The 15,752-nt window shown below is 48.0% G+C and overlaps 1 non-coding gene across 1 annotated transcript; it reads left to right on the forward strand.

Moving 5' to 3' along the window:
• Window positions 1-4,770: 4,770 nt before the first annotated feature.
• LOC126031446 (small nucleolar RNA U13) lies at window positions 4,771-4,874 on the forward strand. The gene has a single exon (XR_007503321.1). It is a non-coding gene; the product is annotated as a small nucleolar RNA U13 (small nucleolar RNA).
• The last annotated feature ends 10,878 nt before the right edge of the window (window positions 4,875-15,752 follow it).

The following is a 15,752-nucleotide window of genomic DNA, read 5'->3' on the forward strand; positions in this document are numbered from 1 at the left end:
GGAATAGAACCCAGGACTTGTATAAACAAAGCCTGTACTCTAGCCAGCAGAACTATTACCCTAGTGCTTAGGGGCCATGCAGTGGTGGGGATCATACCCGGATCTCTGGCATATAAATCATGGTGCTCTCTCCCTGCTCTCCCATCTTCCTCCCATGTGTATGGACAGGTCCTCCTCTCTACTTGAGTTCTAGAGCTGTCTCTTGATGTAAGAATGGAGATAGAGGAGTCAAAGTGATAGCACAGCAAGTAGGGCATTTGCCTTGCATGTAACCAACCAAGGTTTGATCTCTGACATCCCATATGGTCCCCCGGGTCTGCCAGAAATAATTTCAGAGCACAGAGCCAAGAGTACTGCCCAAAAACAAAAAAAAATGGGGATACATCCTTTGTGGGACCCAGTTCAGCTCTGTGTGCTGGTCTGCACATGGTCAATGTTGGCATCAAAAATAATCCCCGGGAGTCTAGCAGTATGAGGTTTGGCAGGCCTCTGCCATTCCGGAGGCCTTCTTAACCAGGCCTGGGGGGGTGTGAGACTTGGATAACCCCAGCACCCCTCTACCGCCTTGCTCCAGATCTCCAGGGCTTCCCTGGGCCACATGCCTGGGCAAGCCGGTGAGTTGGGCCCCTTGGTGGAGCTTGAAGGTACCTAGGCTTTCCCCCATTATCCATTCAGCTCCTTAGAGAGGGTCTGGATGGGGCTCTGAACTTCTGGCCTCCCAGCTTCTTGAAGTATCTCTCTCCTTCCTGGGAGCTGGGAGTCTAGCAGTATGGGGTTCGGCAGGCCTCTGCCATGCTGGAGGCCTTCTTAAGCAGGCCTAGGGGGGGTGCGGGACTTGGGTAACCCCAGCACCCCTCTACTGCCTTGCTCCAGATCTCCAGGGCTTCCCGGGTCACATGCCTGGGCAAGCCGGTGAGTTGGGCCCCTTGGCGGAGCTTGAAGGTACCCTAGGCTTTCCCCCATTATCCATTCAACGCCTTAGGGAGGATCTGGGTGGGGCCCTGAACTTCTGGCCTCCCAGCTTCTTGACGCAGTCACTGGTAATCTCTTTCCAGTCTATATTTTCAAAATATACAAGATACATTAATAGTACTCATTATCATTGAATTATGTTTTTATGTATGCAGAATATCCATTTTGTACTCTGCCCTTTTGCACACCCCTACAAAAGATCATTTTTCTCTTTAACTTCCTTAACCCCTATCATCATTACTCCTCATTTACCCTTTCTAACTTAAGTACTGTAGAGTCCTAAGTCACAGACCAAAATGGTGCCCTGGAGTTAACACCCACCCAACTATTCCAAAAGGCATAAAAAGGACACATATGTCTTTTCAACATTTTATGGGTGTTTTCTTTGACAGCTATAACTTTTGCTGAATATTTTCTTATACAGTGATGATTTCCCCCCCCCTTTTTTTTATCTTCTCTTTGTGAACTGCTCAATATGGAATTTGGTGTGAAAGAATCCCTCAGTTTAATGCTTATGTTTGAACCCAGTCATGGGTATTGTTAGATGTGTTCTTACGTCCTCATATACTCAGATAACATCACGTGGCTTTATTTTTTGTTTGCTTAGGCACACTAAAACAGGAAAATACTATACATACCAATAAGTTCTTATCTAAAGAGATGGGAACACACAAATCTTTTTTTTATTTTATTTAAATTAAATTTGATTACATACATGATTGTGTTTGGGTTTCAGTCATGTAAAGAACACCACCCATCACCAGTGCAACATTCCCATCACCAATGTCCCAAATCTCCCTCCTCCCCTCCCGACCCCCACCTGTACTCTAAACAGGCTCTCCATTTCCCTCATACATTCTCATTATTAGGACAGTTCAAAATGTAGTTATTTCTCTAACTAAACTCATCACTCTTTGTGGTGAGCTTCCTGAGGTGAATGGAACTTCCAGCTCTTTTCTCTTTTGTGTCTGAAAATTATTATTGCAAGAATGTCTTTCATTTTTCTTAAAACCCATAGATGAGTGAGACCATTCTGCGTTTTTCTCTCTCTCTCTCTGACTTATTTCACTCAGCATAATAGATTCCGTGTACATCCATGTATAGGAAAATTTCATGATTTCATCTCTCCTGACAGCTGCATAATATTCTATTGTGTATATGTACCACAGTTTCTTTAGCTATTTGTCTGTTGAAGGGCATCTTGGTTGTTTCCAGAGTCTTGCTATGGTAAATAGTGCTGCAATGAATATAGGTGTAAGGAAGGGGTTTTTGTATTGTATTTTTGTGTTCCTAGGGTATATTCCTAGGAGACACACAAATCTTGTAGTGCAATGGGACCTTACACCCTGAACATTGACATAAAGACCTGGCACAGGCCTCAGAAGAATGGGCATTTTCCATTCACCTTGATCTAGAGAAGACATCTACAAAACATCCAAGGTTGTCTATAACATCACCTGGAGGCAATCCTCTACCAGGGAAGACCCTACAGCTGCTCTGACATCGATCTACTCAAAAGAGACTTCCCTTAACACTGAGAAGACTTAACAAGAACAATGACCTGCTTGCTGGACAGGGCTTGCTGTATTGCCCCTTAATTGTGAGGTGAAACTAGAGGATACTCCACACCAGCCTGACTTCAATATAGGATGTGCAGATTCCAGGATCTTTAATACAGAAACCTGATGCCAACAATAGGACTGCATGAAAAATAAAACTGTATTGGCACTACAGACAATGACTCGGATTGAATAAACTAGTCTGCCTGGAGCCTAGAGTTGGTCTTATGCCAGGAAACTTCAGGGGTAGTGGTCTCCTTGTATTTAGACTAAGGCTATTCCTTTCTATGACCCCCATATTTTGGTGGGCCTATGCAAACAATATTTGCCACTCTAACACCGTTTTTACTGTGCCCTTTTGACTAACCCTTAAAAAAAACCTCTTAAACTTTTGATGTTAACTTAAACTAATATGTATGTGCATGAATATATACAAATACTATGCCTTCAAAGTTAAGGAATCACATAAATCTCATGGATTTAGGTTGCTTTGTGTACTGCTAAGAAATGTTATAATGTACTACAATATGGGGACTTGTGGACAAAGTAATTGTACATGGGTTCTGCCTTATTTTTCTTAATTTTTTTGACTGTAAGTTCAATATTTAGGCGTCAGCAAGGGGATTTCTTCTAAGAACTGTGTTTATGGGCTATTGTTCTTTCACTGTAACTTTACCTTGTCCTCTTTGCATCATTGTTCTCATAATTAAAAATTAAAAATTAAAAAAAATAATCCCCGGAGCCGTAGAGATATCATGGAGGTAGGGCATTTGCCTTGCATGCAGAAGGAAGGTGGTTCAAATCCCGGCATCCCATATGGTCCCCCAAGCCTTCCAGGAGTGATTTCTGAGTGTAGAGCCAGGAGTAACCCCTGAGTGCTGCTGGGTGTGACCCAAAATCAAAAAAAAAATTCCCAAATCAGAACCACTTTAGTATGGAGCCCCACATGCAGTGAAGAGTCAGAATGTGAACTAAGGAAAGGGGATTTAGAGAGGAACAAGGGGAGGGGACAGAGTCCTACCTCTAGGCTGAACCCACTGCATCAGCCAACCTTAGAAAACTGAGTTTGACATTCTGAGTCCGAGCCAGACAGTGATGATGCCATCTTCACATGGCCAGACCGAGAGAAGGGCAAACTTCTGCACGGTCAGAATGGCTCCGTGCCCAATGGGCAGACTCCACTTAAGGCCAGGAGTCCCCGGGAGGAGATCCTATAGTCCTAACCTGGTCTGTTTGCTCAGGGAAGTGTGGCAGTGCCAGGGCCCCGCACATAGCCAGGCTGTTCACACACCTCCCCTGTTGGTGGGCAGCTGCTCTCCCAGCCTTTGTTGGTCACTCCACCCTGACACATCTGACAAGAACTGCAGGTACTTGAATCTAGAGATGTTCTCCAGGAACCCCTGAACGAAGCTGTGAATGAAGAGATTTCTTCTGTAAATCTGTTCAGTAGGGCCCCCCTCCCAAACACCCTCACCTCAGGGCCTCCTTATTTTGCAGATTCCCTCCCCAAGTCCTAGTTGTGTTCCCCTCTCCTGGGAACAGAACCAACACCTCTCCTGGCTCCAAGAGCCTCCTGCAGGCTTGTCCTGGGTTCTTCTCTGGTTGGAGGGCACCCTGCACCTGGCCTTGAGGGGTGATACTGCCTCATCACCACTGATGTCCAGCCAGTCATCCAAATCCTGGGAGGACTGGCAACTTGAAGTGGAGAAGGGAAGCCTTCTGGCTGCTGCCCTGTTGTCAGAGTTGCGGGGTTGAACAGTGCCCCCTTCTCTTTCTGCCCGGCCTTGGTTGCCTCAGGGCCCAACCCATAGCATTGTCCAGAGGAGCAGCCACAATGAACTGGAATGTCGTGGCATGAGCGTGCATGTGAGTGACTGCCCCACCATGGTCTCTCCTATGTCTGTCCCTTATGTGTCCCTTGCATGTGTGTTCTGAGTGTGTGCGTGTGTGTGCTCACACATCAACTCACAGGGCTCTCAGATGTTCTCAAGGCGTATTTGACTTGGAAAGACTCCTTGGAACATAGATTGTCCCTTAGGCCCTGTCACTGGTTCCTCAGCAGCCATGTTATTGGGTGTTGAGGAATGGAAACATGGGGTAGAGAAAACAAAAAGAAACTTGGTTTGTACTACTGCATTTCTGTCTATTGTGAGATAATTAAATGTGCTATTTAATTGTAAAAAAAAAAAAAAAAAAAGAAAACTCAGTTTGAAAAAAAAGAAAAGAAAACTCAGTTTGGATCCTTTTCCAGTTCTTAAGCATGATGATCGGGTTTTCACACGTCCGTGTGATGTGTGCCTCCCTTCAACCTTGTTACGACGTCGGCACATGACCCTTCTGACATGAAAAAAAACCTCAATTTGGTGTTCAACCTTTTTACATCTTCAATCCTATGGAAAGTGGAGAAATATTTCTGCCTTAGTAGGCAGAAGCAAAAGTCATAATTTACAAGAAGACTATTTAGGGGCAGAGATGGTCCTGTAGGCTGAGCACATGCTGAGTGGCACGAGACCCAGATCTATCCCCAATATCATGTGGCCCCTGAACACAGATGGGAACAGCCCTGAGCACCACAGAGTGTGGCCCCAAAAGACTAAAGAAAATATTTTATATCAATATTAATATTAGTGGATATCATCTGTTAAGGATTGTTAAGGTGTGTGCTGAGTTAAACAGACACGACTCATGGATGTATTAGCAGAAAATTTGTGTGGACAGCACAAATCTGTTGGCTGGTGGTTGAAGACCACTGTCCAGGCCTCAGGCAGATAATAGTAGAGAAATCTGCACCATCCGCCCATTTTCAGAAAGGAAATAATGGTAACAGGAGGCAAACAGCTCTCCATGGAAGGGAACTGAACTTCTCCAGAAAGAATGTCTGTTGGATTAACTGGGTCCCTCACTATTCTTCACTCCAGGGTGTTGCTCCTGGCTCTGTGCCCAAAAATTATTTTTGGCAGGCTTGAGGGATCAATCATATGGAATGCCAGGGGTCTAACCTGAGTTAGTCACGTGCCAGGCAAATGCCTTACTTGCTATGCTATTGCTCCAGCACCAGCCAGCCTCATCCTTTTATCCACCTGTTCTGGGTCCTATCCAGCACCCTAAAATACTGGGGTGCAAATAAAGAATCCCATAAGGATAAATAAAGGATCCCATAAAACATCTTCAAAAGCAACCGAGTTTCTCTGGGAGAGGAAGAGGTCACTGGGGAAACATCGCCATCTGCTGGTCTCTGTGGTGAACTGCTGCTCTGGCTGGACCCACTTGGAAGCCTGGGACCCCATTCTGGACAGATATTGAACAGAAATCAGGTACGACTGTTTCGGGAGGTCATTTCAGTCGGGCACACATTTTCAGCACAAAACATATAGGACTTCCTTTTTAAAAATATTTAAATGCTTTATTTATTGTTATATAAATAATCTCACTACCTGAGGAAATTTTTACAATATATACTTTTATGTTTTATTTATTTTTATTTTTTAATTTTATTTAAACACCATAATTACAAATATGACTGTTTTTTTTAGTCACAAATAACACTCCCCTTCATCAGTGCAACATTTTCACCACCAATTCACCCCATATCCCTCCATCCACATCCCCTGCCTGTATTCGATACAGGCATTCTACTTCTCTCACTCGTTAACATTGTCATGGTAGTTGGTAGTATTCTAATTGCACTCACCCCTCTTTGAGGTGAGCTTCAGATCGTGAGCCAGCACTTCTGGCCCTCATCTCTGGGTTTTATTAAAATTATTTATTGGGCTGGGCGGTGGCGCTGGAGGTAAGGTGCCTGCGCTAGCCTAGGACGGACCACAGTTCGATCCCCCGGCGTCCCATATGGTCCCCCAAGAAGCCAGGAGCAACTTCTGAGCGCATAGCCAGGAGTAACCCCTGAGCATCACAGGGTGTGGCCCAAAAACCAAAAAAAAAATTATTTATTATTATTTTTCTTAAAACCCATAGATGAGTGATACTATTCTGTGTCTATCTTCCTCCCTCTGACTTATTTCACTCAGCATAATAGTTTCCATGTCCATCCATGTATAGGAAAATTTCATGACTTCATCTCCTGATGACTGCATAATATTCACTATGTATATGTACCACAGTTTCTTTAGCCATTTGTCTGTTGAAGGGCATCTTGGTTGTTTCCAGAGTCTGGCTATTGTAAATAGTGCTGCGATGAATATAGGTGTGAGGAAGGGATTTTTGTATTTTGTTTTTGTGTTCCTAGACTAGGGTATATCCCTAGGAGTGGTATAGCTGGATCATATGGGAGCTCAACTTCCGGTTTTTTATGGAATCTCCATATTGTTTCCCACAAGGACTGGACTAGATGTCATTCCCACTAGCAGTGAATGAGATTTCCTTTCTCCCCACATCTCTGCCAGCACTGATTATTCTTGTTCTTTTTGATGTGTGCCAGTTCTCTGTGGTGTGAGGTGGTTTCTCATTGTTTTGATTTGCATAGCCCTGATAATTAGTGATGTGGAACTTTTCTTTTTTTTTTTTTCTTTTTTTTGGTACCTTTTGGCCATTTGTATTTCTTCTTTGAGAAATTGCCTGGACTTTCTTTCTGACAAAGCAGGTGTTCTTAAGGTCTGGGGCAGGGGTGGCAAAAGCCGCATGCAGCTCCCAGCCAAAATGAATGCGGCTCTTTGCCTCTTATCATGATTTTGTATACTGTGGCTCTTTGCCAAGTTTGGATTTTGTTTTGCTGCCTCTGAGGAGGGACCTCTGAGGAGAGATCTCCGAGCACGGAGTCCCGCCCCCAGGCTGCGTCATTCCATCTCCCATCCCTCGGAAACAACTGCACGGGCCAGCGAGCGGGGGACTCGTGGGTCACATGTTGGGTCACATCTTGCCGTTAGTTCTTAGTGTGGAGGACGCAGCACACCCTCACCATCACTGCAGGATTTTGACCCTCACTCAAAATGGCAAAATGCAATATGTGCTTAATAGATTATTGTTAAAATGATATGCTTTTGTGTGAGTGTTTGTCTGTTTTGGTAGGTCACTGCGTGGTGTGGCTCTCTGACTCTCACAGTTTAAAATTGTGGCTCTTTGTGTCAAACTTGTTCACCACCCCTGGTCTGGGGGATCTAAGCCAAGAGAAATGTGGTCTTTTTCAACTCCCTCCCTGGAGAAATTCCATGGCTGTTCCCAGTGGCTCCATTATGAAAGGTCACCCAAGAGGGAAAGGGGAACACAGTCCACTGAGTCTGTCTTTTGTTAAACCAAACACTGAAGAGGCTGCCCCAACCCACAGTGAAATACAGCTTCATTTTCAAGAATGAATATTCTCAGATTTCAAGAAATGAAATACGTTTGCTTTGTTTTTGAGAACTCAATTAGGGGTCTGGGTATAGGAATAATAGGGCATGATTCAGGTCCCATCCCAGTACTTCGTGGTCCCCCAAGCATCCCCTGGTTGCCTGGCCCTGCCAGAGTGTCCCAGAAATCCCCTAAAGCAACAAGTTATCAGGTCCTTCCATTGAACTGACAAAGAAAATATGCTCTGTATTTTAGCAGACAATTAATTTATTACTATTGGCATCATTTCTTTCAATGTACTATTAAACGAGTCTCTTCAAAGCAACTTCCTTAGTTATGCCAACATGATCATGAGGTAATGAATGAAGCTCCTTTTTGTTTGCTTGTTTATTTATTTGTTTGTTTGGGGGCTACACCAGCAGCACTCAAGGGTTACTCCTGATTCTGTGCTCAGAAATCGCTCCTGGCAGGCTTGAGGGACCATATGAGATGCTGGGGATTGAACCCGGATCCATCCAGGTCAGCTGTGTGCAAGGCAAATGCCCTACCACTGTGCTATCACTCTGGCCTCCAAGAGGCTCCTTTCTTAAAAAATGGGTTTTCATTTCTACTATAGCAAACTGCACCCTGGTGCTTGGTGCTTGGTGACCACATCCATGTGACATCCTGTCTTCTAATTCAGTGACTGCCCTGGACAAGAAGGTGAGGTTGAGAACCTTTGCAAACCCTCTGCTTCATAGTTGTAAATGGAGCACCCAGGAACAAGACTGGCATTGGGCCTGGAGTCAGGAAGAAGTTGCAGAGTAGGAAAACAATTGCTTTTTTTTTTCTTCAAGTGGATCATGTCTAAGTCCACTTGAGAATTTACATTATGGTAAGGGTATATGACTCTGTACTCTAAGTAGGACCTAAACAATAGTCTAGTTGGTAGGGCACTTGCCTTCCACACCATCGACTTGGCTTTGATCCTATATGGTCCTCCAAGCACTGACAGGAGTTAATTTATTTTGTTTGTCTTTTTTTGGGGTGGTCATACCTGGCAGCGCTCAGAGGATACTCTTGGCTCTACGCTCAAAAATCATTCCTGGCAGGCTCAGGGGACCATATGAGATGCCCAGATTCGAACCACCGACCTTCTGCATGCAAGGTAAATGCCCTACCTCCATGTTATCTCTCTGGTCCCAGGAGTTAATTTTTGAATGTAGAGCCAGTTATTAGTTCTGAGTACTGTAGGGTGTGAATTTAAAACCAAAAAAAATGTATTACATATAAAATATGATATCTAGTTTACACTTGAAGGGTATAAAAACTATTTTTGGTATATATTTTGAGGCTGAAAGGTTTAGGAATGACAGGGGGAGAGAAATTACAAATGAGGTGGCCAAGGGAAACCTCTGATAAGGATGAGATTGGAAGAACAGAAAGGTCTTTCTTTGAAAATCAGAGACAGGGGCTGGAGAGATAGCATGGAGGTAGGGCATTTGCATTGCATGCAGAAGGATGATGGTTCAAATCCCAGCATTTCATATAGTCCCCTGAACCTATCAGGAGCAATTTCTGAGGGTAGAGCCAGAAGTTACCCCTGAGCACTGCCGGGAGTGACCCAAAGACCAAAAGAAAAAAGAAAAGAAAATCAGAAACAGACCAAAGGAAAGAGCCAGTGCAAAGGTCCTCCAAAGAGAACAGAGAGGGGCATTAGAGGGTCACTGGAACCCCTACATCTGGGGAAACCAGAAGAATTCACATTTTGGTGAAACATTTTCTCTGCCCGGGAAGGCAGAAGAGCCCGAGAGATACCAATAAACTTGCTTCTTTTTCAGAAGAGGGAAGGAATGCTTTCACCAAGTCACCCAGGCAGAACAGGATACTATGAAGCTGTCCACAGTTCAGGGAGATTGGTAACTCAGGGGGTAATATGCAGTTACTTTGGGGAGGGGTCTTACACCTGGGAGTGCTCCTAGCTCTGCAAGTGCTCTACTCACTGACTATCTCTCTGGCCCCAACTGCAGAGTATCTTTTGGAGGAGTGGAGATGGGTTAGGGGTCATACCTGGCAGTGCTCTTGAGTTTGTTTTGGCTCTGTGATACGGAGTATGCAGGGGACCATATGGGATACCAGGGATGGGTCAGACACTTGCAAGGCAAGCACCCTACCCACTGTCCTGTCTCCGAACTCTGTGTGAAGTTTCTTGGCCCAAGTGCTATCCTGGCTGCTGTTACTCAGCCGACGTCCTCTGCCTCCAAGCTCCTTTCCTCGCTCAGCCCAATATTCAGGGCTTTGCCATGACTTTCGATCTGCCTCCCTCATCTGTATCTCATCTGAAGCATTCTTGACTCTCTTGAACTCCAGTTCTGCTGCCCTGAAAGATTCCTGTGGCTTTACTTGTCACACCTTAGGCCTAGCATCCTGGGTGTACCTCCTTCCTGAGCTTAGGTTATCACACCTTCTGAAAAACCCACCTGTCTCCCCTCACCATGTGGACCCCAGATCCTAAAAAACTGGTCTCATGGCCCTGTGGGGAGTCTTTCCAAGTATACTGCACCACCACAGATATCTCATCCTCATTGACTTTTTTCAGTCTTCAAGCCCTCCATGTGCCCCCTCTTCCAGACAGTCTTCTGGGCAGCTCCTCCATAACTCACCTCCCCTAGCCCTCTTAGCTTCCACCTACCTTTCAGAGGTGGGATGGAGGGAAATACTTCTGAGGTCATTGATGACCTGGCAGTGTCTGCTGAGTGTGCTGGAGGCTGGAGTAGCAGTAGGGTTGGGGTGCATTTGCCTGCTCCTGCCACCAACATCTCCATGCACTAAACTCTCCACCTTGTGCTCTAGTCTCCCAGGGATTCCCTGCAGTGCCAATGAAGCAGAGGCTCCCTGTCTAGAGGGCCTTAATTTTTCTCTGATGTGTTGGTCAAGGTACAGAGTTGTGCTTAGAAAGAAGGTCGATGTCCTCAGTGTCACCCACCGAGCACAGAGCATCACTGAGACACTGTTGCTTCCCGCCATGAAGAATGAACGCCTGATTGCCCTGAATTCGGAGCAATTTTTCTCAGCCCTGAGACAAGGTTGGGAGCCCCTTTCTTCTCCCCTGACCCCCTTACCCTCTAAACGAGGTGTCCCCTCAGCCTCCCTTTGGTCTTTAGTAGCCAAAGAGAGTTTTTAACCAGACATTACACTCGTGTCAAAGCAAGTCAGGTTTGCAAGCCACTGCCGGATCTGTACAAATCTGATTTTTAATATACAGAACTTTGGACCCCACATGCCACAACCCCAGGAGGCAAAGACATGACGTGCATCTCCTCTGGTCTGTGAATTCAAGCCCCACTGTAGGCTCTGGAGGATTGTCAGGGGCCTCTGCGTACAAGGTCAGGATAGAACCAGCCCCTCAGCACGGGTTTCCATTCTTTACTGGGCCAGCACAGACACCCCACCAGCCCTCCATGAGACTAGAGGAAGGACCCAGGTTCCTCTCAGACTCAATGCCAAGTCCCAGCTCAGGGTTCCTGCACCCCACCCCACAGCAAGCTTGTGGGTCAGTGGACTAGAGGTCACAGTGGATATGAGTGGGGAAGAGAATGTGTCCTGGTTCCAATTCCTGAACAGAAGCACACACATGGACAATTATGCAGATGTGTGCTTTCACATGGACACACTCAATCTCAGGCTTTCACATTCATACACAAACCCACACACCTTCATGCACATGGTTACACTCATATTTACAATTACACACATGTTAACACTCACACACTTATACCCTCACAGCTACACTCGCACCAGGGCTCGCACACAATCACCAGATTGTCACCACCACCACCACTAGTCTCAGAGGCTCTTCATTCCTCCCTGGCCACACTCAGCCCCCTTGGCCATTCACCCCACACTGGTGTATCCCTTTCAGGCACACTAGGCACACAGGGTCCCTCTCCAGTTTTCTCACGGCCTGTACCCACACCTTCAGAACTCTGAGAGCCACGTGGTGCCAGGGTCTGAGATGACAAGCTTCTGTCACTGTCTTTATGCAAGTCAGTCTTGCCATCAGTCCCTGCCAGCACCACCAGGCCCTTGTGCTTTCCAGTCTCTGCAGTGCCAACTCCTTATCTCAGGGTCCTCCCACCATTGTCTTCAGACCCAGCTGCCAACAACTCTCTGCTCGAGGGCTCCTGTACCCCCAACCCCACCAGAATTCCAGGATGAACATCATGGGGTTGCATCAACTACTGGGAAATTACAAACCACCCAACCTTCCCCTGAGATGAAATAAAACTACCCAGAGCTGAGGCATCTTCCCAGCTGCTCAAAACTCCACCACACTCTGCCCCCCACACAAGGCTCGACCTCCCCAACAAGACTCGCTTCAGAAAGCCCATTCCATCTGCTCAAACCCCCGACTGCCCACCTGTTATTGGCATTGATGCTCCAGAAGGCTGGAGAACATTTCATTCCTGTGCCAGGCCTGGCACCTGGCACCAAGCAGGCTGGCATCACAGCCTTGCGATCTCCTGGATGCCCCCCATCAAAACACCCTGCTCACTGCCTTGCTTGATGGCTTCTCCATCTCCCCCTTTGAGTACCTTGTGGGTCTTTCCCACTTTCCCAGACACCAGTGCTGGACGCACAGAGACATACACAAGCTTTAGAGGGAATGCTAGAATGAGGTCCAGCTTCCAGTGAAGTGATGCCAGGTGGCCACTAGAGGGCGGCAGGAGCCGCTCCATACAACATACTACGTACATGTAAACAGACAAGCATCTTCTCTGCTCCCTCTGCAGTTCATATCACTGCATCACCCTTCTGATCTCACCCCCAGTTCTGTTACCAGAGCTCTGAGCTCTGTGCTGCCAGAAAAGCTCTCAGCAGTACCCAGGCCAGCAATAAATGACCCAAGTAAACTGATATGTACTGTCCCCAGGCCCTACATGAAGCTGCCAGCTCCCAGAGACGCTGAACAAAAGGTGGAGTCAGTAAGACGGGACCCCCTGTCCTTCTCTTCTTAACCTAGTGCTCCTCTAACCCCCATCCAAGAACCCCTGACTCCCTAGCAACCCCTCACTACTCCCAAAGTCGACCCTAAGGAGACCCAAACTCCCTCCAAATCACACCTCATCTGTTGGTGTAGTCAGGGATGAGAGGCTGAGCTCTTGGACACCAAGGAGCTAACTAGGGCTGGGGCTCTGGAGGCTCTGGGGCAGTGCTCAGGCCTGATGTGCTCGAGGCCCCGAGTTCCATCCCTAGCACTGCAATGAATACATAGAGCATAACAACCCTTAGAAATCTAAAGCTTTCTGACCTAGAATTTTCGACACCTCCCCTCGCATTCCTCCCAAAATCAAGATTCTCATCCCTAAAGATGTGTAATTCCAGATATATTGGCCTCTGTACACCCCACACAAGAAATCTTGTGTTCTACAAGAGTTACAGCCACTGATCTGGATTGCTGCTTGGAAATGCATGTTATGTATTCTGTGCAGACTTAATGAGGTGTGTCCAGGGGCCAAGCTTCACTAAGGCTGAGTTTGAGACCCAGCCCTGGTACCTCCTTTACAAGACTGCCGTCTTGGCTGATTTCACATCCAGAGAGGCGACCCAGTCCAACACCACCAGCTCCCCCTCTGCCTGTGTTAGTCACGTTTCAAACCTGTGTTAGCCCCGGCCCCGCCATGCGGACATCCAAGCTGTTAATAGTCATGATAACCGGAGTGTTAGACCTGTTGTTAGTCAGAGAGAAATCCACAAGCCGTTAGTTTCTGCAGAAAGGAACAGACGAGGAGGGCAGGAGTTAGTGGAGGTGGAGAACAGGTTAATTAAAAGCCGCTCAGAGCCAGGCCAGGAGCCTGGAGCCCCCCCACCCCCAGACAGGCAGGGCTGGCTGTTAGTGGTCAGCCCCGGGGTGGGGGTGGGCAGCCAGGGCGAGGCAAGGATTAGCTGGGTGATGGATGAGCGAGAGTTAGTGCAAAGGAGCCAGAGATTAGCCCAAAGAGACCAAGGTGCCTACTGGAGGTGAGGCATCAAATCACCCCCAGGTGTGGCCCCGGTTTAGCAGCTGGCGGGCTCTGGGGGAGCTGGGCTGGGGTGGGGAGAGGGTCGGAACAGGACAGGGAGCCAGAAGAATCTGACTAGTCTGAAATGTTGCCAGACCCTGATGGCACCTGGGGTTCACTTTTTGTATCCCCCTTTTTCCTTCTGCCAACTCTGAACCCCGAGTGGCCCCACTTTCTTCCCTGCCATCTTCAGCTTCCAGGCATGAGATGGTCCCCTTTGTATAGGTTTAAGTACCCAAAACAAAGCACACTGCTTTCTAGCAGGGGAACCCAGCTCTCACAGGGCTTCCCCCACCACGGAGATGGTGAGGGACCCACTAGCCAACTTCCAGTTGGAGGAAGCATCATCTTACTGGACTTATGGCCAATCCACCTGCTGCCTGACTACAGGTGATGGCCCTCTCACTAGCTTTGGGTGGCATCCAAACCTTCAAATGAGAAATGCCCCCTCATGGCTTCTTTCCCGCACTAAATCCCGTTCAGGGATCTCCAGAATGAAAATGTTTTCATGGACTTCCATGGTAAGGAAGACTCACTTCTTATGTGGGGCATACCTGCTGGCTGAATTCCAGTATGAGGCCCAGTTCCCTCCCTCCCTGACTTTTTCTGCCAGACCTGCAATCCCAGCTCATCATTTTATAGTGAAGAAAATCACGAATTTGCCTCCTTTTCTATCCCCTTCATGGGGACCAGTCCAGGATTCCACGACCTAAGTCTACAGGGTACTCCCCAAAAGTTTTCCCTGGTCCCAGCCCCTCCTGGCAGCAACCAGACTTATGCCCAGAGGCTTGATGCCATGGCTCTGAGACCAGCCTCACTTCCTCCAGACTCCCTCCTCGTCTGGGTGCTGGGGGCATGCTCCTGGGAGCATCAGCCTGCAGCCTAGGCCCAGGGGACTGGAACTCACAGCCCCTGGGTTGCATTTGTCTGCAGGGGCAACCCCAAAACATCTGCTTGTCAGAAGGAGGGGGACCAGCCCCTAGAAGGGGCCCAGAGCTCGGCAGGGCTGGGTTAGTAAGAGAGACCAGGGTTAGTACGGGCTGGGTTAGTAATAGCACAGCACCAGCGGACACACGCAGGAGTCGCTAGAAGAGAAGGAACCACACGCAAGTCCATTAGTTTGTTAAGGGGTAGGCGGGTGCAGTGACAGCACCCTGGGTTAGACAGGTTAGTAACCGAACAGAGAGCTGCCTACAGCAAAGGAAGCTGAGGAGAAGGAAGAATGTCAGAAGAGACGGTTAGGGGGTCAAAGCGAGTGTCTGGGCCCAGGCGTGGGGATCCTTGTGCAGAGCACCCAGAGGGACGGGGGCCTAGGCAGAGAACCCCTCCAGGATGTCAGGACCTCCAGCCCCCACCCTCACCCCATTACTTTTTTTAATTTTCATTTCTTTTTTGCTTTAACAGATTCTGACCTGTGTCAATCAAGCCCTCTATGCTCACAGGCCTCCTCACTGAAGACCAGGGAGGGCAGAGAACCCTCCCACTGCCCAGCAAACTGGGGTTCAGAGAGGCAGCTGCGAGTGGCAGAGCTTGGGCTTCTGATCGGCAAGCCCCGTCCTGGAGCAGGGGTCTGCACAGAGACCCCGGGCCTCAGCCAGGGCCTTCCGGAGCCTTGTCCGCTCCAGCATCCCCTGGACAGGCCAGTGAGCTGCGAGGTTAGTAGGGTCTGGCTGCGGGGAGTTAGTAGGTCATGCTCGGGCCTGGTTAGTGGGTTAGTCAGTTGGCAGGCCAGGCTCCTCATCACGCACCACAGCGTCCTGGCCGAGCCCTGGGTTAGTAGGTTAATTCCACCATGCATCCGTTCCCTCCAGCCACCGGCTACAGTGGCCTCCCTCCCTCTCTTCCTCCCTCCCCAGCCAGGGAGCTGAGCCTGACCAGGGCAGATGGGTGGGTTTGT

The sequence above is a fragment of the Suncus etruscus genome, chromosome 15 (assembly GCF_024139225.1).
Source record: "Suncus etruscus isolate mSunEtr1 chromosome 15, mSunEtr1.pri.cur, whole genome shotgun sequence".
Taxonomy (NCBI): Eukaryota; Metazoa; Chordata; class Mammalia; order Eulipotyphla; family Soricidae; genus Suncus; species Suncus etruscus.